The 24,266-nt window shown below is 49.4% G+C and overlaps 1 long non-coding RNA gene and 1 pseudogene across 1 annotated transcript; both read left to right on the forward strand.

The window, feature by feature from the left end:
- The first annotated feature begins 11,284 nt into the window (after positions 1-11,284).
- LOC144581900 (uncharacterized) lies at positions 11,285-23,818 on the forward strand. The gene is made up of 2 exons (XR_013533311.1): positions 11,285-11,449; positions 23,285-23,818. It is a non-coding gene; the product is annotated as an uncharacterized LOC144581900 (long non-coding RNA).
- Positions 14,901-14,971, forward strand: LOC144581976 (U4 spliceosomal RNA; annotated as a pseudogene).
- Positions 23,819-24,266: the final 448 nt, after the last annotated feature.

The raw sequence follows: 24,266 nt of genomic DNA on the forward strand, positions 1-24,266 counted from the left end.
GTGGCCGCACCTGCCTTAGACGACTATGGCAAGGATTATTAAATGGAGTCACGCCGTCCACTTGCAGCATGTAGCGAACACTCCGTGATCAGTATAGTTAGGAACCTTCAGTGATAATTTTACTTTCCTATTTAATGCACTTGATCAACACGCTTCTTATAATCGAATCGCCCTATCTCAGAGTATTTCACTGAATGATCCCTTTTTGCCACCAGATACAATCGCATGATTTCACAGCCTTCCTTCTCTTCCTCCTTTCCTTCCTTCCTCTGAGAACTGGACCCTGACGTCTACACCCGTGAAATTGTCAGTGATCTGCCGCGGCTGTAGACGGCTACATTCTCGGCCACGTTAGTTCTCATTGTACTAAGAGTAAAGTGTTTTGGTTTTGTTTTTGAGACAGGGTCCTGCTCTGTCGCCCAGCCTGGAGTGCAATGGCGTGAACATGGCTCACTGCAGCCTCGACCTCCTGGGCCCAGGCGATTCTCCTGGCTCCCGTCAGAGTAGCCAGGATGCACCACCCTGCCTGGCTATTGTTTTTTTTTTGTTTTTGTTTTTGTTTTGTTTTGAGACGGAGTCTTACTCTGTCACCAGGCTGGAGCACAATGGCGCAATCTCGGCTCACTGCAACCTCCGCCTGGGTTCAAGCGATTCTTCCACCTCAGCCTCCCGAGTAGCTGGGACCACAGGTGCGCGCCACGACGCCCGGCTAATTTTTGTATTTTTAGTAGAGACGGGGTTTCACCATGGCCAGGATGGTCTCGATCTCTTGACCTCTTGATCCGCCCGCCTCGGCCTCCCAAAGTGCTGGGAAAACTCAGTCAAGCTGGCTATTTTTATTTTTATTTTTTTTATTTTTATAGAGTCGGGGTCTCAGCATGCATAGGCTGGTCTTGAGGGCTCCTGGGTAGAAGGGGTCCTCCCGTCTCAGCCTTTCAAAGCTCTGGGATCACAGGCGGGAGCCGCTGTACCTGAACTTCCAGACGGTAATAGGATCACAATTGCTGCCTTGCCCTAGATTTAGGGATTATCTTACTAACCACTGAGGAGATTCATTTTGTGCTAGGAATGCATGATCTTCTGCTTTGAAACACTTCTTTCTCACGGTTATGGAACAGGAGAGGCTCATCTCGCTGCGTTCCTGGTTCGATTCCTAGGGATGGAAGGCTGCGTGCAGCTCCTCCGCGCCGAGGCGTCAAGGACATGTCATTTCGAGACGCAACACTAGATGGCGCAAAGAGATCGCTTTTTCCCATTAAGTCTCGAAATTTAAAATCGCTGGCAAAGCAAAATTTCATTTTATAATTAAGTGATTAAATAAGTTAATTAGAGATGCAAAGAATTCGACACTTGAGTTTTCTCTTTGCCCTTCGCCTTCCTCCTCGTTGTCCTCTCATTTTCCCGGCTTGGTCCTGCAGCATGCCTTGAGATTTGGGCTCTCTTGAAGGGGTAAAGCCCGGGCTTTTCCTGCTGCTGGGACAGGTGTAGGTGAAGGATGAACAGAGTCGATTTTCCTTTGTCTATGGAAACAGCAGGGAATGGCATCGGTCATGGAAGTGCCATCCATCGACTTTTGGGTTGCCTGTCTTCCAGGTTCTAGAAGGCTGGGCTGGGCTTGTGGCCATCTCTGCCCTGGTCCTTCCCATCCCCTGGCTGGGAAGCTCAGCAAAGTGCCCACAGGTCTGGATTCCGGGTGCCGCTGCCATCTGTGACTCCCGCCTGCCCCGCAGCAGTGCCCGCTCTCCCAACAGCTCCCTCTCTCCTATCCACAGCCTGCCCAGAGGCTCCTGTGCACCAGCTCCCCAGTGTGTGCAATCTACAGATCGAGTCAGCTTATCTTAGAGTCACTTTCCCAATCTAAACAGTTTATAATTCTTAGAACTGGTTTATCCCTTTGTTCTTTCTGGGGTCCTAATTAGGGAAAAAGAGTCAAGCTGGTGGGACCAAGGGAAGCAAAAAGAGAAAGTAGATAAGCTGTAAGTCTGCCTTTCCTCGTGGTCCGGGACCAGCCCTCCCGTGAATATCTCACAATCATCCTGCACCCAGCTAATCAGCAGGCGTGGGCTGGTGAGCGCCCTGCAGCCTTGGTATCGTCCACGCTGCACGCAGTCCTCTCCAGCTCACAGCATGAGCGCTGCGGGGTGAAGTCTCCAGCAAGACTTTGTTTCCTGGCAGCCAGCTCCTGTTCTGCGGGCCTACCTGCTGCCTTCTTGCAACGTATTTTTGTACTTTCTTTATCAAATCTTTCTTTTTTACCTACAATGATCTTGGTAAATTCTTCTTAACTCCATGCCACTGGCCCAGATAATCACCCCTCACCCCTGACATTTTCTTTTCTGTCCCCTGTATTTCTTTCTTTTTTTTTTTTGAGACGGAGTTTCGCTATTGTTACCCAGGCTGGAGTGCAATGGCGCGATCTCTGCTCACTGCAACCTCCGCCTCCTGGGTTCAGGCAATTCTCCTGCCTCAGCCTCCTGAGTAGCTGGGATTACAGGCACGCGCCACCATGCCCAGCTAATTTTTTGTATTTTTAGTAGAGACGGGGTTTCACTATGTTGACCAGGATGCTCTCAATCTCTTGACCTCGTGATCCACCCGCCTCGGCCTCCCAAAGTGCTGGGATTACAGGCTTGAGCCACCGCGCCCGGCCCTCTGTCCCCTGTATTTCATGTCCCACAGCAGCCTTCCACACTTGATTCTAAATAAGCCCTTGTTTGGTTAGTGAACGGGTTAGCACGTGGATGAATGACCAGCTTCCCTGACCTCATCTGCCTACCTTCAACGTTTCCTTTCCTGTCCCCTTCCCCACCCTGCCCCCCAATGTTTACTTGTCTTCCTCATTTCACTGTCCTCAGCAACTGAATTTAGGGCCCTCCTTCCAGCTCCTCCTGCTCCATTCCCTCCTCACTCCTTACTGCTGGGTCTCTGCTGGCTTCCCTGCTGGGTCATTTCAGTTGCTAGAGTTGTGAGCTTTGTTTCTGCTTCGTCTCTGGCTTATCTGCACTATATTCTTGCTCACCACAATTGCTTGACTGAGAAACTGAGTGAAGTGACAGATTTGGATTCACCTCAGCTCCAGCGTTAGGCTGTTCTTGCCTTGCTATTAAAAAATATCTGGCTGGGCGTGGTGGCTCATGCCAGTAATCCCAACACTTTGGGAGGCCGAGGCGGGAGTTCAAGACCAGCCTGACCAACATGGGAAAACCCCGTCTCTACTAAAAATACAAAATTAGCCAGGTGTGGTGGCGCATGCCTGTAATCCCAGCTGCTCAGGAGGCTGAGGCAGGAGAATCCCTTGCACCTGGGAGGTTGTGGTGAGCTGAGATCACACCACTGCACTCCAGCCTGGGCAACAAGAGCGAGACTCCATCTCAAAAACAAAAACAAAACAAAACCTGAGACTAGGTAATTTATAAGAAGGAGGAGAGAAGGAAGGGAGGGAGGAAGGAAGTGAGGGAGGGAGGGAGAGAGGAAGGGAGGAAGGAAGGGAGGGAGGGAGGGAGAGAAGAAGGGAAAGGAAGGAGGAAAGATGGATGAAAACTACACTTCCCAGACTCCTTGCAGCTAAGGCCTTCCTGTACAGTTCTGCGGACTGTACAGGAAGCACGGTCCTGTCACTGCTCGGCTTCTGGGGCCGCCTCCGGGAGCTTTTACTCATGGCGGAAGACAAAGAGGGAGCAGGCAGGTCACGTTGCCAGAACAGGAGCAAGAGAGAGAGTGAGGAGGAGGCGCCACACACCTAACACCGATCTCTCTGGAGCTCCTTATCACAAAGGCAGCACCCACCATGAGGGAGCCACCCCATGACCCAGACACCTCCCACCAGACCCTACCTCCAACACTGGAGATTACGATTCGACCTCAGATTCAGCGGGGACATCCAAACTGTATCAGCTCACAAATGAGATTTGAATCTGAGTAGTCAGTTTAAGAAAACCAAGGTGAACTGGTAACAGGAATAGTTGGGAGTATCAGGCAAACCCAAGAAACAACTTAGCCCTTTTTTTTTTTCGAGACAGAGTCTCACTCTGTTGCCCAGGCTGTAGTGCAATGGGGTGATCTCAGCTCACTGCAACCTCTGCCTCCCAGGTTCAAGCAATTCTCCTCCTGCCTCAGCCTCCCGAGTAGCTGGGACTACAGGGGCACCACCACGCCTGGCTAACTTTTGTATTTTTAGTAGACATGGGGTTTCACCATGTTGGCTAGGCTGGTCATGAACTCCTGATTTCAAGTGATCCGCCCTCCCGAAGTGCTAGGATTACAGGTGTGAGCCATCGCGCCCGACCACAAGTCAGCTCTAATATTTTGGGGGACATCCATGGTCGGTGGTCTCAGATGCTTATAAAATACTCGTAGAGTTGACGCTGCTGCCCAAGGCCACCTCGTCAATGCCCAGCCTTTACCAGTTGATAACTGATTGTCTGCAAAGTGGAGGACACATCGCTCTACCTGTTTCTTATGTCTCATATTAAAGGTCAGTAGCACGTTTCCCCTATCGTGTGCCTGACCCACTACAATAGCAATTGAATAGGCACAAAATCATGTAGACTTTATATTTGAAAATAAGAATGAGCTCCTGACAGGTAATTGTATACTAATGAATTATTAATCAAAATTTGCTATATGTAAAAATAACAGACTTTTGTAAACCCTCCAAAATGTTTTATAAAAATTTAATTTTAAGTGTAATAACACAAATGGGTGGATGTTTAGATGCTAACGAGAAGAAGTAACTAGAAGTGTTTTTTTTTCAAAGTATCCTCATATGTCTCAGGAAACCTTTCCCTAAGGGGGCTGGGGAGGGAGGGGAGATACAGCAAGGGGTCCGGGAATCCATGTGTGTAGGAGGCGTAATTCCCAAGGAGAGGGAATCTGTGTGAGATTCAGGCGTGACCTGTATCCTGAGGGATTGGGGATCCATGCGTGTATCACATGTAATCTCTACCCGAAGGGATTGGGGATCCATACATGTATCAGGCATGATGTGTCCCCTGAGGGATTGGGGATCCATGTGTGTATCAGGTGTGAGCTGTCCCCTGAGGGATTGGGAATCCATGTGTGTATCAGGCATGATCTGTATCCTGAGGGATTGGGGATCCATGCGTGTATCAGGTGTGATCTGTACCCTGAGGGACTGGGGATCCATGCATGTATCAGGCGTGATCTGTCCCCTGAGGGATTGGGGATCCATGCGTGTATCAGGTGTGATCTGTATCCTGAGGGACTGGGGATCCATGCATGTATCAGGTGTGATCTGTCCCCTGAGGGATTGGGAATCCATGCGTGTATCAGGCATGATCTGTATCCTGAGGGATTGGGGATCCATGCGTGTATCAGGCATGATCTGTCCCCTGAGGGATTGGGGATCCATGCGTGTATCAGGTGTGATCTGTACCCTGAGGGACTGGGGATCCATGCATGTATCAGGCGTGATCTGTCCCCTGAGGGATTGGGGATCCATGCGTGTATCAGGTGTGATCTGTACCCTGAGGGATTGGGGATCCATGCGTGTATCAGGTGTGATCTGTCCCCTGAGGGATTGGGGATCCATGCATGTATCAGGTGTGATCTGTATCCTGAGGGATTGGGGATCCATACGTGTATCAGGTGTGATCTGTACCCTGAGGGACTGGGGATCCATGCATGTATCAGGCGTGATCTGTCCCCTGAGGGATTGGGGATCCATGCGTGTATCAGGTGTGATCTGTATCCTGAGGGACTGGGAATCCATGCGTGTATCAGGTGTGATCTGTACCCTGAGGGACTGGGGATCCATGCGTGTATCAGGTGTGAGCTGTCCCCTGAGGGATTGGGGATCCATGTGTGTATCAGGTGTGACCTGTATCCTGAGGGACTGGGAATCCATGCGTTTATCAGGTGTGATCTGTCCCCTGAGGGATTGGGGATCCATGCGTGTATCAGGTGTGATCTGTATCCTGAGGGACTGGGAATCCATGCGTGTATCAGGTGTGATCTGTATCCTGAGGGACTGGGAATCCATGCGTGTATCAGGCATGATCTGTCCCCTGAGGGATTGGGGATCCATGTGTGTATCAGGTGTGAGCTGTCCCCTGAGGGATTGGGAATCCATGTGTGTATCAGGCATGATCTGTATCCTGAGGGACTGGGAATCCATGCGTGTATCAGGTGTGATCTGTACCCTGAGGGACTGGGGATCCATGCGTGTATCAGGTGTGATCTGTCCCCTGAGGGATTGGGGATCCATGTGTGTATCAGGTGTGATCTGTCCCCTGAGGGATTGGGGATCCATGCGTGTATCAGGTGTTATCTGTATCCTGAGGGATTGGGGATCCATGCGTGTATCAGGTGTGATCTGTATCCTGAGGGATTGGGGATCCATGTGTGTATCAGGCGTGATCTGTATCCTGAGGGATTGGGAATCCATGCATGTATCAGGTGTGAGCTGTATCCTGAGGGACTGGAATTCATGCCTGCATCAGGCATGATCTGTACCTTAAGTAAATAATAACCTTTGTACGTATACAGCAATCTTTGCATATACAGATGCTCTTTTCATAAATGAAATAACATTGTTTTCTTAAACATGACAAATGTTTTTATTTTCTTTGCTTGTTCCAGTGAAAACAATTTCCTCTGCTTTCTTTACCACTTGTTAATGTTCTTTAGAGCACAAGAGCAGGGCTGGGCATGGAGGCTCATGTCTGTAATCCCAGAACTTTGGGATGCCAAGGTAGGTGGATCACCTGAGGTCAGGAGTTCAAGACCAGCCTGGCCAACATGGCAAAAACCCATGTCTCCTAAAAATACAAATAAAATTAGCCAAGCATGGTTGTGGGCTTCTGTAATCCCAGCTACTCGGGAGGCTGAGGCAGGAGGATCACTTGAACCTAGTGGGTGGAGCTTGCAGTGAGCTGAGATTGCACCAGTGTACCTCAGCCTCGGTGACAAAGCAAGACTCCATCTCGGAAAAAAAAAAAAAACAGAGAAAGAGAGCAAGTGCCTTTGCTTTTAGATAGTTGGCCCAGTTTCCCTCAGAGTGTTAATCACCTTTTTACATTTCCTATTCTTATTTCCTTAAGTACCTTTTAGTCTCTATAGTCATCTGCAAGTCACGGCAAAGAAGTCAGTTATGAAACAAATGCATATTCTTCTAACAGCTAAGAGAAGCCTGTGGGTCCTGAGGAGAGAAACCGGAAGTCACCTGTGGTTCTTCCAAGGTGGAGCCATTTCAGATTGCTGCTGAAAATAACTGACCCGAACTTGGCAGGATGGGTCACAATCTTTATCAAGGCAGACACAATGCTCTGCCCCTCCATGGGAGGCCAGGGAGACACTGATGTCCCCATTATCACTCTTTTTTTTTTTTTTACCACCTCAGAGCCTTGCAGCAATGACCTGAAGAACACACAGAAAGGGTCCTCTTGAGAGAGGACATTGTAAACCAAAAATAAAATTCTAAGCCCCACAACCAACTGAACAGATCCATCCTCTTAGCCAAGGGCATCCCAAAGTTAACCTGACAAACTGGCTGAGCCATGATGGGAAGGGGTGTTTGGATATGTTTCTTTATATCCTCCGCCCCTTGGCATCCAGGCACAGCTGACCAGCATTCACATTAAAACAGAGACCTTATGGCTGACAAAACAGACACTTTCTAGCAATAAGATACCAATGGGACAGATAGCAGGTCCTGAAAGAAACGGAAGTATTTCTCCCCACAATAGATTTCTTTGACATATTTTGGAATGGTCCTATAAAGCTGTCTATTGTGGAGAAAATCTATATTCTATAGAGAATCCCTTCCCTTTCCACATCTTTTCCCCGATCCAGGAGATAATTAACTAAGATTCTGGCACCTTTTAAAGTCTGATAACAAACCTTTACAAACCCTTCTCTCTGAAGCCTGCCACCTGGAGGCCTCCTCCGTGTAAGAAGCAGCCTGGTCTCTACAACCCCCAGACACTCCCATCTTAACCCAGAAACTCCCACCACTGATTCCAGCTGTTTAGATAATAACTGAGCTCCTTCAACCAATCAGAAAATCCTGGAGTCCACTTCTTCTCCCCTGCCCATTCGAGTTGTTCTGCCTTTCTGAACTGAACCAACGTACACCTGACGTGTATTGATTGACGTCTCGTGTCTCCCTAAAATGTATGAAACTGAGCTGCAGCCCGACTCCCATAGGCACATGTACTTAGGACCTCGTGAGACAGTTCCTGGGGCCATGGTCACTCCTAGCTGGCTCAGAATAACTCTCTTCAAACATTTTATAGACTTGGACTCTTTTTGTTGATAATAAGATGACCACCATGACCTCAGTGTCATTTTACAATCTCCGTTTGCCTCCCTTGGTGCTATCCCATCAGTACGCTAGACCTGCAGACACTGGCTAACCGGAACTGTGGCTGGGTAGCAAACTCACTCGCACCGCAGTCTGATGGATGAAATACATGTGACTCCTCCATTCCTCTACAAACGATCCCATCTCACTCCTGAGCATGGACCTGCCCGTGTTAAGAATGGGGCAGGACTGTCAATCGAGATTTCCTTTAACCCAATTTATTAATTTGAAATATCTCCTTGGACAACAGATGCTGGGGAGTATGTGGAGAAATAGAAACACTTTTACACTGTTGGTGGGAGTGTAAATTAGTTCAACCATTGTGGAAGACAGTGTGGGATTCCTCAAGGACCTAGAAATAGGAATTCCATTTGGCCCAGCAATCCCATTCCTGGGCATATACCCGAAGGATTACAAATCATTCTATTATAAAGACACATGCACACATGTTTATTGTGGCACTGTTCACAATAGCAAAGACCTGGAACCAACCCAAATGCCCATCAATGATAGACTGGATAAAGAAAATGTGGCACATATACACATGGAATACTATGCAGCCATAAAAAAGGATGAGTTCATATCTTTTGCAGGGACATAGATGAAGCTGGAAACCATAATTCTCAGGAAACTGACATAAGAACAGGAAACAAAACACCACGTTTTCACTCATAAGTGGGTGTTAAACAATGAGAACACAAGGACACAGGGAGGGGACCATCACACACTGGGGCCTGTCAGGGGGTAGAGGGCTAGGGGAAGGACAGAAGGGGCTGGGGGGATTGGGGAGGGATAGCAGGGGGAAGATAGAGGAGGGATAGCATTAGGAGAAATACCTAACACAGATGACAGGGAGATGGATGCAGCAAACCACCATGGCATGTGTATACCTATGTAACAAACCTGCATGCTCTGCACGTGTACCCCAGAACTTAAAGTATAAAAAAAATCTCTCCTTCAGTAAATATTGTTTCCTCAAAGCTTCATTGTCCAGGTTGCCTCTCTCTCCTCTTTCCACCATCTCTCAACACAAAGGGAACAGAACAGTGGTGTGCTCCCCTCCCATTTATCACATCCTCCTCCTGCTCTGCAGCAGCGAGAGGGCTCACGGCCACACACTCCATGCACAGAAGCGGGCGCCTCCCCCGGCCACGCAGTCCAGGCGCGGAAGCAGCCGCCTCCCCCGGGCCGCCCCCCATCCTGGACCAATCCTGTGATCCCAGACATCGGCCTGGGTTCTGCATGTGTTTAAGAGATTCCTAAAACTCTCTCTTCTCTCTCTCTCTCTCCTTCGCTTTTGCTCACTCTTATTCTCCCGCTTTTTCTTGCTCTTCGTGTCTCCAAAGTCTGGCCTATGGTCTTACTGTCTTGCTGCAGACAGAAACAAAACCCAGGTTTGATTGTCCAAGCCTGTAACTGCAGACTGGAAGAGCAGGAGTCCACTTTTCCCTTGCAGGGGAGGGAAGACCTTCCCTCTGCCCTCTGAAGGTTTGATAATTGAGTCTAGGAAATAAGCAGACACTAGGCAGATTAGTGGGGAGAAGGCAAACGTGCATATTACATGCACAGAGGCAGCCCAGGACAGAAAAGTGAGTGAGGTCTCGAAGCCACACACCCTCTTCCCAGGAAAGAGGGCCATTGCAGGAAGCTTGGGGAGAGTGAATGACCTGGGGGAAGGTGAGTGGGTGACGCCTGTCACTGAGTCTGCCTCTGCATCCTGTGGACCCCAAGTGTCTCCTGGTTAACCCTCCCCGTTGATGAGATTCCCAGGGAGGAGATGCCTGACAATTGAGCTCCTAATTGAGAGTCGGGTTTTTAGGCAGATAGGGAGGTTCAGACAAAGCTCCTCCCTGCGTGTGCTGCTCCTCCAGTTTGAAGCAATCAATATATTTCGCAGCCGTGTTTCCTGAACCCTGGTACTCGTGGAGCACTGAAACCCACAGCTTCAATGACTGGGATGCCCAGAGCAAGATCTGCAGGAGATGGAAATACGCCTTAAATTACATTTCAAAAGACACTGTGCTCATTATGAAGCATCTGCAATGTGAGAGGAGGTGAGCATAAGGAGCTCTCTTGTCCTCCCCTTCCTCCTACTTCATTAAAAAAATGTCCAAGGGATGTGACTTTACCCAAATGACACAGCTGTAGGAGGGGAGGCCATTAGGAAGAAGTTCCATGGAAAAAGGAAATGAAAGCTGATTGTCACCAATAAATTAGAGCAATTTTCTTAATTTACTGTCCATTTGCTTGCTTGTTCTTTGCTGGCGTGTCTTACGAAATATGAAAATCTGACAGTTAGTCACTTGGAAGGAGCATGTCTTCACGCCAAGGCCAGGTCTCTGTGGCACCAGAGGATTTACTGTTCTCCCTGGGTAACCAGAAGAGAGCTCAGCGGCCCTCTTTGTTCCCTGCTGGCAGTCTGAGATGCAGCCTGCACCGGCCTCCCGCTGTGACCTTTTGGGGTGGGGCTGGGAGACAGCGTCTTCACGACTAACCCTATGTCAATCCCTTCCTGGCAAAGGAAGAGGGAAGGTGCACAGGGGCTCTGGAGCCAAGGTGGGGGGGGCACCAACAGAATGAGCTGGTCACATGCACAGAGCACTACATTCTCCTCATGCTAAACCCAAGAAAAGTCTCCCAGCTCTCACGGTGTTTCCTGCTAATCTCCCTTTCTGGCTATTATTCAGCTACCGCGAATCCTCCTCAAGCTTCCAGCTTCCTTTTAGCTGTAGAAAGAGAATGAAAAAAATGTACCCTGAGACCCTGAATTTTTTTTTTCTTCCTTTTCTGTTGCCAGTGAATCTGTTTGAAAAGCAGCTGGCGCAGGCCGCAGAAATGTGTGCCAGCACTAATGGAGACGCAGGAGCTGCGCTGCAGGGCATCCAGGCACCGCCAAACATGGGCTTACTGCGGGCCCGCCCTCCCGGGGTGACCTGCCGGTGACACGCGTTTCGGACCTGCAGAGGGAGTCTGGAGCGTTGGAAATGTTTCCCCTCTTCTTGATTTTCTTTGGAGGCCCCATACACTGTATTAGTTCCACGATGCAAAGTGCTGCTTCCAAGCAGGTTAACCGGAGCAGACTTCATCTCGCCCCTCCCCGCATTTCCTTTCAGGAAATTCAGGAAGGTGAGTGTCAACGTGTCTGTCCACCTGAGTATTTATTTTTCCACAGAAAGGGCAGTGTGTTTCGTTGTTTTGTTCTTACCCAGCTCATAAAGGGCCTGATCATTTATTCAGTGATATTTACCAGTGTCAAGCAAGGGCCTGATCATTTATTCAGCGATATTTGCCAGTATCAAGCAAGGGCCTGACCATTTATTCAGCAATATTTGCCAGTGCCAAGCATGTACTGAACACTGGCTGACAGTGAGGACACCTAAAAGCCAGGCGTGCAAAGCGCCGGTGAGGGTCCCTGGCAAAGCCAAGCTCTGTAAAATAGCCAGAGGTCTGTCTGGCACCAACACGAGCGGCCGTGGCTCAGGGAACGGTCTCAGGGGTCCTGATAGAGCCTGACTGAGGTGGTCAGGTTACGGTTTTATAGATTTTAGGGAGAAAGAAGTTACAGGCAAAGCCAGAAATCAATCCATGGAAGGTGCACGTCAGTTCTGCCTGGAAAGGTGGGATCTCCAAGGTGAGAAGTGGGGGCTCATAAGTCCTAGGTAGATTCAAGGATTTTCTGATTGGCAATTGGTTGAAAGAGTTAAGCTTTGTCTAAAGACTTGAAGTTGGTGGAAGAAAATGCTTGAGTTAAGATACGTGGGGGTGGTGGAAGCCGAGCTCCTCGTTCCGTAGAAGCCTCCAGGTAGCAGCTTTCAGAGGGAATCGATGGCCAGTGTCTCTCTTCAGACCTTAACAGGTGTCAGACTCTTAGTTAATGTCTCCCAGAGCTGGAAGGGCCTGCCTGCCTCCAGGAATGAAGATTCTCCACAGATACAAATTCCCATGGAAGATGGCTTTGCAGGGCCATTTCAAAATATGTCCGAGAAATATTCTAAGGTGAAATACATTTGATTTCCCTCGGAGGGCGCTGCCTGTCACAGGATGCTACAGCAGATCCGGGTTGGAACTGGTTATCCGGTCGCCGTGGAGTCGGCCTTGTCAGTGTTGCGATCTCTGTTTTGAGGTTAATGCTGGTCAGTTGTGCCTAAACTCCACAGGGAGGAGGCGTCGCGAGGCGTGTCTGACATCTCTTCCCACTGTGGGGAATTCCGTTTGTCAGCCTTCTCTGGTGCATCAGTAGTTCTTACTGTTACTGTTTGCGTTGCTATAAAGGGACGCCTGAGACTAGATTATTTACTTATTTACTTTGGTTTCTTTTTGGGACAGACTCTCGTTCTGTCACCGACCTCCAGTTGGCTCATTGCATCCTCCCGGGTTCAAGCGATTCTCCTGCCTCGGGCTCCTGAGTAGTTGGGATTACAGGTGCCCACCACCACACCTGGCTAATTTTTGCGTTTTTAGTAGAGACGGGGTTTCACCATGTTGGCCAGGCTGGTCTTGAATTCCCGGCCTCAGGAGTTCTGCTCACCTTGGCCTCCCAAAGTGCTGGGATTACAGGTGTGAGCCACTGCATCTGGCCATGAGACTGGGTAGTTATAAAGAAAACTTTATTTTCGCTTCCAGTTCTGTAGACTGTATAGAAAGTGTGTTGCCAGCATCTGCTTCCTGTGAGGCCTCAAGAGGCTTCCAATCGTGGTGGAAGACTCAGGGGGAGCAGGCCTATCACATGGCAAGAGGGGGAGCAAGAGAAATGGCAGGAGGCGAAACTACCTTTGCAGAGATGATGACAGGGAGAGGGATCTGACCTCGGTGACTGTCTCTGGCTTCTGACTGCCAAGCTGTCCTTGGCCTTTCCTGGATGAAGGCCAAGCTAGCCTTGGGACCAATTTATCATTTAACCTTAAGGCAAGGATGATAATAACCCTTCCCAAAACTGAACCACCTTTGTAGAACCACTGAAACACCTCGTAGTTAGGCTTACGGGAGGGGCCTGAACCTGCTAAGAGACAGGTACAGTTCCTACGATCCCTTACCGCTCGGGGATCATGTGGCCAGGGGTCACAAGATTGAGACTTCTCAGTGGCCCCTAGAGATGACATCACTACTGTAGAACCAGAGATGGGTTTTTTGCAGTGTGTTTCAGACAGGCCCCACCTGCCCTCCTGACTCCTGACTCACCTACTCCTGTGGCCTCACCCAGTAGCTGACCCAGAGCACGGGGCTTGCTTCCACACCCTGTGATTTCATCCCTAACCAATCAGCAGCTCCCATTCCCTAGCCCCCAGCCCACCAAGTTGTCATAAAGACTCTAACCTCTGAGCCTTCAGAGAGACCAATTTTATTGACAGCTCCAATTCTCCCTTGTGGGCCAGGTTCATGCCACTTAAACTCTCTACCACAGTGCCGTGGCCTCAGTGGATTGATTTTGTCTGTGTAGCAGGCAAGGAGAATGTGTCTGGTGATCACAGAGGTTCCAGGTTATTTTAGACAACAAGCTCCCCTATGAACGGATACAGCAAGAGCCCACTCATTTCCATGAGGATGGCCCCAAGCCATTCATGAGAAATCCACCCCCATGACCCAAGCACCCCCCACCAGGCCCCAGCTCCGACACTGGGGATCACATCTACATGAGATCTGGAGTGGATACACATCCAGACCACATCATGCAAGGTCCCCTTGGCTCAGAAGGGGTGCATTCAGTGGGTTGAGGGCTTAGGATTTTGTTTTTTGTTTACATGAGGCCTGAGTGGAACTTACAAACGAATGGGGCAGAGGAAGACATGAAATTGGTAAAACGAAACCACCACTCTGTGTATTTTGTTTTTGTCAGTGCTCTGGCACTGTGAGGGAAATAAACAGCGTCGCTGATGTCACAGTATTTAGTGGGACAGGAGGTGCAGGAGAAATTATGGACTAGCTTTTCGACTCCTGTTCCAACCCATTTATGGAATCACTTTCTGAACTACAGCTAGAATGCCTGTTTGAACTGCAGAGGCAGAGAAGAAAGAAAGGACAAAAAAGATGAAAGAGAAGGAAGAAAGGGAGGGAGGGAGGGAGGAAGGAAGAAAGGGAGGGAGGGAGGGAGGAAGGAAGAAAGGGAGGGAGGGAGAAAGGAAGGAAGGGAGGGAGGGAAGGGAGAAAGGGAGGGAGGGAGGGGAGGGAGGAAGGGAGGGAGGAAGAAGAGAAGGAAGGGAGGGAGGGAAGAAAGGGAGGGAGGGAGGAAGAAGAGAAGGATGGGAGGAAGGGAGGGAGGGAGAGAGGAAGGGAGGGAGGAAGGAAGGGAGGGAGGAAGAAGAGAAGGAAGGGAGGAAGGAAGGGAGGAAGGAAGGAGAGAAGGAAGGGAGGGAGGGAGGAAGGAAAGATGGAAGGGAGGGAGGAAGGAAGGGAGGAAGGAAGGGAGGGAGGGAGGGAGAGAGGAAGGGAGGAAGTAGGAGAGAAGGGAGGGAGGGAGGGAGAGAAGAAGGGAAAGGAAGGAGGAGAGATGGATGAAAACTGCACTTCCCAGACTCCTTGCAACTAAGGCCTGACCGCCGCCCCCCGCTTTGTGAGTCTTAGGTGGAGAAAATGAAAGCACAGCTTTGCCCAGTGGCAGTATCATAGCCAGGGAGGTTTATCCGAGGCGCCATGATTGCTAATTGAAAATGAGCAGCACAAGGCAGTGGACCTTGTGGGGAGCTGAGATGTCTTCACATACCTGGTGACAGAAGCACTAGATTCTTCTAGACAGCTGTGCCGGAGCACTTTGCCAGCTCTCTGGGCTGGCAGGGCTGGGAGGCAGGCGGTGATCGTGAGCTTCCCACAAAGACACATCAGCGGTGTCACTTTTCCCAGCAGCAGTTCCTCCTGCCCGCAGGCTGCCTTCCCTGCGGTAACCACCGCCATTCTGCCTCCATCACAGGATCTTGCACCTGAGTATCTTCCTGCTCTTCCCCCAACGGCAATCAGCTGTTGCTTCTTTCCTCCCACAGAAGCAGCACTTGTATCAGAGGGTCCTGCCCTGCCCAGATCTTCCTTAGGAGGACACAGAGGAGATGGTGGAAAGAGCTAACACCAGGTGAATGCAGGTTCTCCTTGTCTCAGGCGCCCCGGGGCTTTCTCAACCATCCAGTGCACTAGCTCACACTGTCTTTAAGAATTTGCAGCCAGACGCAGTGGCTCATTCCTGTAATCCCAGCACTTTGGGAGGCTGAGGCTGACAGATCACCTGAGATCAGTTTGAGACCAGCCTGGCCAACATGGTGAAACCCCATCTCTACTAAAAATAAAAAAATCAGCCGGGCGTGGTGGCGGGCACCTGTAATCCCTGGCGCTCAGCCTAGGGGATAAGAGTGAGACTTTATCTCAAAAAAAAAAAAAGAGAGAATTTGGTACATCCTGGCTGTTTTCTTCCAACCTGCTTTTATGGCTGCTCCATCCACCCTCCTCCCACACTCTGCCAAGGGTGACACGGTTCTGCTGCCCGATTCCCCCCGAGGGACCTGTCACTCCTCAGAACTGACTTCACTTGGTTGTCTTGCAAACTCAGCTTTCTGATGTGCTCAAGAAGAGTCAGCAGTGTGACGATCACGTGGCTTTTTCTCCTCGCTAAGGTGGGAGTGAAATCTTTATAGAGCGGTCTACATATGAAGTGAGAACAGAACTCCCTGTTTTTGTTTCACGATCCCACATTGGTGGTCTGGAGTTTAGAGCTCTCCCAGCACGGGATCAAACACCCGTGCTGCTAAAAGCTTCAGAAATAAACTATTTGTTAACTCTGCGCATCTTCTGAGTAACGAATAGTTTGACTCTTCATAGAGTGAGAGTTTGCACATCACTCTATGAAGAGCTGAGGAGACCACGATGCATGAGATACCGTCCTTGTCCTGCCCTTGCTCACCGTCCTGGGGAAGTAAAGGCACAGAAACAAATGTCAGAAAGTGGAGTGGGAAAAGCGCTGTGGGAGCCCGGGTCTGAATAGGCAGCATGCAGGGGCATGAGGACGCAGAATGCTTGGAGTTGCTTCTTGAATTTCTTGAATTTTGTGTAAGAGTTTTCTAGACTGAGATGGTAAAGAGGCATTCACAGAAAAGCACTCTTTCTAGTCCTCACTCTCCGATAAGAGTTCCATCCCTGGCAGGGTTTGCCTGGGTCAGAATTCTCTCACCGGGTCCCGCAGGCCGACCTGGTCTTAACCGCAGCGAGCTCTGCGGCTGCGCCCTGCAGGTGAACCCAGCTTTCTACAAGGTCAGCCCGTCTCGTGGGGGGAGCATTAATGATAGAAACTCCGCTGCGTTAGAATAAAATCAGTATTTTTTCTTTCCTTCTCTTTTCTTTCTCTTTCTTTCTTTTTGATTTTTTGTTTGTTTTTGAGATGGAGTCCTGCTGTGTCACTCAGGCTGGAGTGCAGTGGCACAGTCTTGGCTCACTACAACCTCCACCTCCTGGGTTCCAGCAATTCTCTGCCTCAGCCTCCCAAGTAGCTGAGATTACAGGTGCCACCAACATGACCAGCTGATTTTTGTACTTTTAGTAGAGACGGGGTTTCACCATTTTGGCCAGGCTGGTCTTGAACTCCTGACCTCGTGATCCACCCACCTCGGCCTCCCAAAGTGCTGGGATTACAGGCGTGAGCCACCGCGCCCCACCTGTCCTCTCAATATTTGTGCTAACCTCTATATTTGTTGTCTGTGAGGGGTGGCTATCTGGATATTCGTATATTTATTGGAACCACCGGGGCATATGTCAACACTGGTCTGGGAGGAGCGGAGAGGCGTCACAGCTGCCAAAGCTCTCCTCGTGCGGCCTCGCCTGGGTGGTCGACTACTTCAGTGTCAGCCGAAACAAGGAGTGCAGCCCAAACAAGGACTCACCGGAGTCAAACGCCCAAGAGAACAGGGCTCACAAACCGAAGTCTAGTCCTTCCGTGAATGGTGAGCCTGCAGCATGCCGAGTGTAGATGAGAGTTTTAGCAGAAGATGTCAAGTGCCAGGCGTGGAGTCTGGGGATCAGTCTGTGAACAAACCCAGGCTCAGAATCTGGCGAGATGAGCAGAGCAGGAGCAAGAGCCAGGACAAGAGCTGGGTGCTCAGGGGAGCCAGGGTGGGCCGAGTGCAGCCCACCTGTCCCCTTCACCACCCCTGGAGCACAATGTACACACAAACACACACAGACCACAGCTTTAAAAGCAGAACCCTAAAATCCCAGCACTCTAGGAGGCCAAGGTGGGTGGATCACAAGGTCAGGAGTTCGAGACCAGCCTGGCCAACATGGTGAAACCCCATCTCTACTACAAAATACAAAAACTAGCTGGGCATGGTGTCGGGTGCCTGTAGTCCCAGCTGCTCAGGAGGCTGAGGCAGGAGAATCACTTGAACCTGAGAGGCGGAGGTTGCTGTGAGCCGAGATTGTGCCACTGCATTCCAGCCTGGGTGACAGAGCGAGACTCCACCCCGCCCCCCCAAAAAGCAGAACAGTATTGAATGAGAACTGTATTGAACAGTTAATGCCCACAGCAGTCCACACCTATGGTGCAGTGGGATTTACATTAATGCATTAAACGCGGTGACAATACACGCTGAATGATAACTGTCAGAATATATATAAAACATGTACGTTGGCCAGGCTTGGTGGCTCCCACCTGTAATCCCAGCACTTTACAAAGCCGAGGCTGGTGGATCGCCTGAGATCAGGAGTTCGAGACCAGCCTGGCCAACATAGTGAAACCCTGTCTCTACAAAAATACAAAAAATTAGCTAGGTGTGATCACAGGTGCCTGTAATCCCAGCTACTCGGGAGACTGAGGCAGAAGGATTCCTTGAACCTGAGAGGCAGAGGTTACAGTGAGCTGAGAATCACACCACTGCACCCCAGTCTGGGAGTTGGAGTGAGACTTCATTGTACACACAAAAAACCAACAAACCAACAAACAAAAGATTTGTTAAAGGCACAAACCTTATGATTTTTAAGAACTAAAGAAAGATTTTTCAGCAATTGAGAAGCTTCCCTTTTCTTAAGCTAACTAATAAAACAGGTTGACAAAGAGAATATCAGACTACAGAAGAGGAGGAAAGACGGATCTTGTAGGAATTCCACTTTGGCCCCACACATGCTGACACCCAATGTCCTCATGCCTTGGTATTTAAGGGTCCTCTGGGCGGGGGTTGCTGTACCAGCCCCGCCCTGTGCAATTCACTTCTCTGTGCAAAGTGAACTACTGGCCCCTTCATGGTTGCCTCAGCAGTCCCACTTCTTTTGCTGTTATTTTGAACTCCTAAGTACAAAGGTAAAATAGTTGTCAACATTTGCTGGATATGACCTATTTATTTATTCATTCATTCATTATTTTATTGACACTGAGTCTCACCTTGTCACCCAGGCTGGAGTGCAGTGGCCTGATCTCGGCTCACTGCAGCCTCCACCTCCTGGCTTCAAGTGATTCTCATGCCTCAGCCTCCTGAGTAGCTGGGATTACAGGCACCTGCCACCACGCCCGGCCAGAAGAGACGGGGTTTCAGCATGTTAGCCAAGCTGGTCTCAAACTCCTGAAGGTCATTATAAAAGAATCTTCCTTAAAAATCATGTTAAACAGATGTTTTCTGTATGGAAATGCCCCTTTGCACCCCCTTTCCCTACTGAAGCATGTGAAAAGACGCTTCCTTTTGTTTTGTTTCTGAATCTGATATTTCACTGAGAATATTTTTCTTGCAAGGTGAAAAAAAATCACTACACTGTTATATAATTTGAACGCAAGTATCACCATCCAATTTTTATGTCAATACAACAAAAAATTCTGCAACCTAGGTATTCATGATAATCCCCTTCTCAATGTTTGAACAGCTTGAAAGCAATTTTAAGCACATTGGTGGTGTTACTGGTGGTAAACATTACCTTCACCAACGTAGGGGCTACACTCCCCATTTGGTGCGTTGTCTGTGCCAAATGCGCACATGCCTATGGGAATGGCTGTGCAGAGCCAGCCGTCCTGCCAGGCTGCTCTGGAAACGTGGGTTATACCGTCCTTGAAGAGAATCCCTGTGGGTGAATCGTAAGAGGATGAAGACGGTTTGTCGAAAGTTTAAAGTCACAAATAAAGCATTTTCTTCACGACGAGACTTATCAGGGCGAGAATACGATGACATAGAATATAAATTATGTTTTCATTGCACATATATAAATTGTGATGTTGTCTATCAGGCAAAAATCCTAAAACGTAGAAGTGAATTTAAAAAGCGTTTTAAATCCCAGGTACATGTGCATTCTCCTCAATAACAACACATGTATTCAGTTTCACACCGTTAAACTGTTTTCATGCTTTTACTTCATCCTCAGCATAAGTCCATGAGGTGGACAAGGAGATACTGTCTGCTCAGCTAGCTGACGACAAATCACGTACATAGTTAATAAAGACACAAAGATCCTGAATCTGCCCTTGACAAAGCTGAACTGTGGGTGGGTTAGACACACGGTTCACTGCACCGAAGACCGGATCAAACCCCGCAGCTGTCTTTACCCAGACAAGGGAAAGCGGGGCGATTCCGGCCTGGATTCTGTAAACCGTGTCAGTCAGTTCCCTTTGCCTTGGTAGTGGCTGTTGCTCTGGGAATCGCTGACAGTATGGGAAGAAACAGTAACAAGCTTCTTGATGCCACTTCTGACCTCTGACCACTAGAGGACAGTCGTGTTCTCTGCACAGCCTGCGGAGAACCCGTTCCAGGAGAAACGAGGGCCTCCAATGTCCCCCTCACAGCCATGGCCTGTCCCGAAGGTGCTGGCTTCTGCTGCAGACACAGGCTCTCCCGGCAGCCCCGTGCTCTGTGCCACTATTCCTGGAAGCCTCACCAATGCCCTCCATGTTCCGCCCTGCACACCTGCCCTTCTACAAGTCTCTTCTCTCAAAGCCTCCTTAGGTGGCTGCTCTCCATATTGCAGAAGAGGGTAGCGCCCAGGGAGCTGAGTCAGGAACCCCACGCTGCTGAGCTCCCAAGGCCTTCAGTAAAGTCGGGTCGCCACTCCCACACCCTGGCCCTGCATCCACTGCCATCGGCCCAGGGTGAGGACCAGCACATCAAGGCCAAACTCCTTCCCTTGTCCCCCTTTCCACCCCCATGTCTGAGAAGCCGGGGCTCATTCTCCCTCAGCCACAGGTTCCAGACAGTCCCCTCCCCAGCAGTCACCTCAGGCACTCTGGGTTCCAGCATGGCCTACAGGAACCCGTCCTGAAAAGTGACAGTGCAGGACCTCCCCACTCGGGAAGTTCACGTTCACAACTCTGCTCCTTCCTACACTCGGTAAACTGCACAGTGACACTGACGGGCTGTTAGGTGAGAGTGGTGGTGGTGAGTGTGGAAATCGCCTTAATTTTATGGGTTACCAACGCCGACCTGTCACTGAATTCATGTTTACTCAGCAAGAGCTGAGAGACACTACTGAGTATTTTAACACAGACTTCGCTGGTGTGTGACCCACAGATGGATTCTTCCATCGCTCATGAACGAGTTCTATTACTGAACTGAGCTGCTGTCTGCTCTCCCAGTGGAGTGAGGCCAAACATCCATCCTGTGGTTTGCAGGATGCCAGGGAGGGAGAACTGGGCCCGACCTCTCCGTGGTTTATAGTAGTTTTCAATCTGGAGAAGCAGAGGTTACAGGCAGAGGCATCGATGGCTTCGCTGAGGCTCTGTATTAGTTTGGCCTAAAAGAGTGGGGTGTCATGAAGCAGGAGCCGGCAAGTCACAGGCGGATTCAGAGAGCTTCGGATTTGCAGTTGGCTAAGGAGGGGAAGCTTTGTCTGAAAACCCGGGTCGGGCCAATAGAATGTAGTGCTCTGGCCTGTGGGTATAATGTCCTTCAGGCCCCTCAGGAAGAAACTTAGAACAAGGAGCAGCGGGTAGTTCCGCATTACCTGAGGTCTCCGAGCCGCAGATCCATCTGGAGGGGTCTGGGTTTCTGAAAAGCCGCACAGACATAGGCTCAGAGATTGTCTTTAGCCTCTGTGGGCCCCAAACGTGCCACAGCTTGAACTCCCTTGGTTACTGTGCTAAGTTACTGCAACCTTCTTGCTTGTCAAGCTGCTCACCTGCTCTTCAGGGCCAGCTGGGTGCCTGGAGTCCCCCTCGAAGAACTGAAGATTTTCCTTTCATGCTTCAGGGACCTGCAGCCCCCAAGAGGGGCCCCTGCTCTGTCTCATTTCTTCTTTCTTAAAAAATTTATGTATTTTACTTTAGGTGCATACTATATCTGGCATTTCTCCCTGTGTTATTCCCTCCTCCCCTCCCTCCCCCCTCCCCCCGCTGTCTCTCCCCATCCCCCATCTCTCCCCTCCCTCCCAACCCCCCCTCCCCTCGTCCCCACCCCCCACTGTCCCTCCCCTACCCCCCCAACTGTCCCCAGTGTGCAATGTTCCTCTCCCTCAGTCCACGTGTTGGTTTGTCATTAAGAAACTCCCTCTAATGAGACCATGAAGTTCTCGGGGTGAACGCGCTGATCTTACATCTCTCCTTTCTCCTTGTTGTTCCAGATGCTCTCCATAAACTCCATTTTGAGGAACGGAGGTTTCAGCTGCCACCACTTGTGTTTCTAGCTCACTCCCTCTCCGACAATCCTCTCTCAGAGGCATCCGTCCGGTCTCTGCTAAAATGTCACCTTCCCAAAGACCTTTCCTTGCTGTCTTATTTAAACTGGCAGGTTCCCCTCCTTCATCCTGGCATCATTTACCCCTGGTTCTTGTCACCACCTGTCACGCCATATATTTTCACCTTATTTATTGCCAGCGCCCTCTCCCCCGCCCGCCCGCACTACAAAATAAGCTCCATGAGGGAGCTTTTGTCTGTTTAGCTCACTAATGTATCCTCAATGTCCACAAAAGTGTCTAGCACATAATCAACACTTCACAAACAGGTGTTGAATGAATAAATCCATCAAGCATTTCACACAGCATTTTCCCCAAAGGAGGCAGTTAAGAAATATTTATCTGAGCAAACACAGCTCTTTTCATCAGTTCAGGGATGTGGAAGGTCAAGGGTCACGTACAGAGGGCGCCACCAGAGCCTGGGGTAGCTCAGCAGCTGTTAAAACCTCCAGAGAAGGGATACATGCAATTCTGAGGGGTAGCAAAATAAGCAGAGAATGTTCTGATATAAAGTCCGTTGGGACTGGAGTCATGGAAGGCTCCGGAACTAGTTGAGCTCCCAGGATCAATCAGTGGAGGATTTCAAAACCATTTGCGCTGCGGTTCTTTCGGTGGTATCAGGCTTCCAAACCAGAGACGCTTTTACAAATTCAGAAGAGCATATGAAGGGGACCTCTGTAACAACAACAGAAGCTCTTTGGATAACATGTGATGTCACGATAACAAAGCTTCCTGCTACACAGAGACATAGAGGGTGTTTAGTGGGGTACCACTTTGCAATATTAACTGTTCTTAATATTTCCTTTTTTTTCCCAGCTGGGAGACTAGATATGAATTTCCCACTGCCCAGGTGTTATTTGACACTGCAGAATGCATGTCGAAGCATGAATTTTTATTTTATGTGTGTTAATGGTTGGACATCTGGGGTCCGGCTGAACCTGGTGGCACTGGCAGTCAGTCAGCCTACAACCCTCTCTAGTTAGCCAATTCCTAGAGAGAGCGAAGGACACCCCCTCCAGGGAGAGCCTTTCAAATGCAAATGAACCAATCCAAAGCCCACACCACAGACTACCTCCTCTATTGGGAATCTCAAATTCAGGGTCATGATTCCCCCTGCCCTGATCACCCCCAAACCAGGTACCAGACACTTAGTGACAGCCCCTATGCCCTGAGTCTGCTGAAATTATTGAAACTCTCCACCCAGAGCCTGCTCAGCCTATCCTGCCTGGTCCTTCACGTGGAATCCTCTCCCCGCCACCCAATCCTCCCTACTGTGATGGATCAAACTTTAAATACCAGGACACATGTGCTGATTAAATTATATATCTAATAATGGGTTTAAAACTTTTTCAGGCCGGGCATGGCGGCTCACGCCTATAATCCCAGCACTTCAGGAGGCCAAGGCAGGCGGATCACCTGAGATCAGGCATTCAAGACCAACCTGGCCAACATGGTGAAGCCCCATCTCTACTAAAAATATAAAAAATTAGCCAGGCATGGTGGTGCGTGTCTGTAATCCCAGCTACTCGGGAGGCTGAGGCAGGAAAATTGCTTGAACCCAGGACGCAGAGGTTTCAGTGAGTCAAGATCGCACCACTGCACTCCAGCCTGGGTGACTGAGTGAGACTCTGTCTCAAAAAAAAAAAATTTTGTTCAAAGAAATCTCTTATCATTTGAGTATCATGACCTTTCTTTATTGACAATTGAAGAGCAAACATTCCAGATATTTTATGAGTTTAAATGATGTGCTCTCAAATTTTTATTGACTCAGTGCTCTGTTCTTTATTTCCAATTAGGGTACAATTGTACATCTGATTATGATCAGAGATCAATGATACATTTCATAAAGTCAGCGGCACTCGGTGTTAGAAAGGGTGCTACATATCATTCGGTATTTGGTCTATTTCTTATGTCTTTAGATACAAGAAAAAATTGAGTAAAAGATTGTGTGTGTGTGTGTGTGTAAGAAGAAAACAAAATATTAGGTCTTATTTTCTGGTTTTTTTTTTTTTTTTTTTTTTTTTGAGACCGAGTCCCACTCTGTCACCCTGGCTAGAGGGCAGTGGTACAATCTTGGCTCACTGTAACCTCCACCTCCTGGGTTCAAGTGATTCTCCTACCTCAGCCTCCTGAGTAACTGGGACTACAGGTGCCCACCACCAGGCCCAGCTAATTTTTTGTATTTTTAGTAGACACAGTTTTACTGTGTTAGCCAGGATGGTCTCAATCTCCTGACCTTGTGATCCACCCACCTCGGCCTCCCAAAGTGCTGGGATTACAGGTGTGAGCCCCTGCACCCAGCCAGGTCTCATTTTCTTATTTTAAATCTTTAATC

Source organism: Callithrix jacchus, chromosome 3 (genome assembly GCF_049354715.1).
Source record: "Callithrix jacchus isolate 240 chromosome 3, calJac240_pri, whole genome shotgun sequence".
Classification (NCBI taxonomy): domain Eukaryota; kingdom Metazoa; phylum Chordata; class Mammalia; order Primates; family Cebidae; genus Callithrix; species Callithrix jacchus.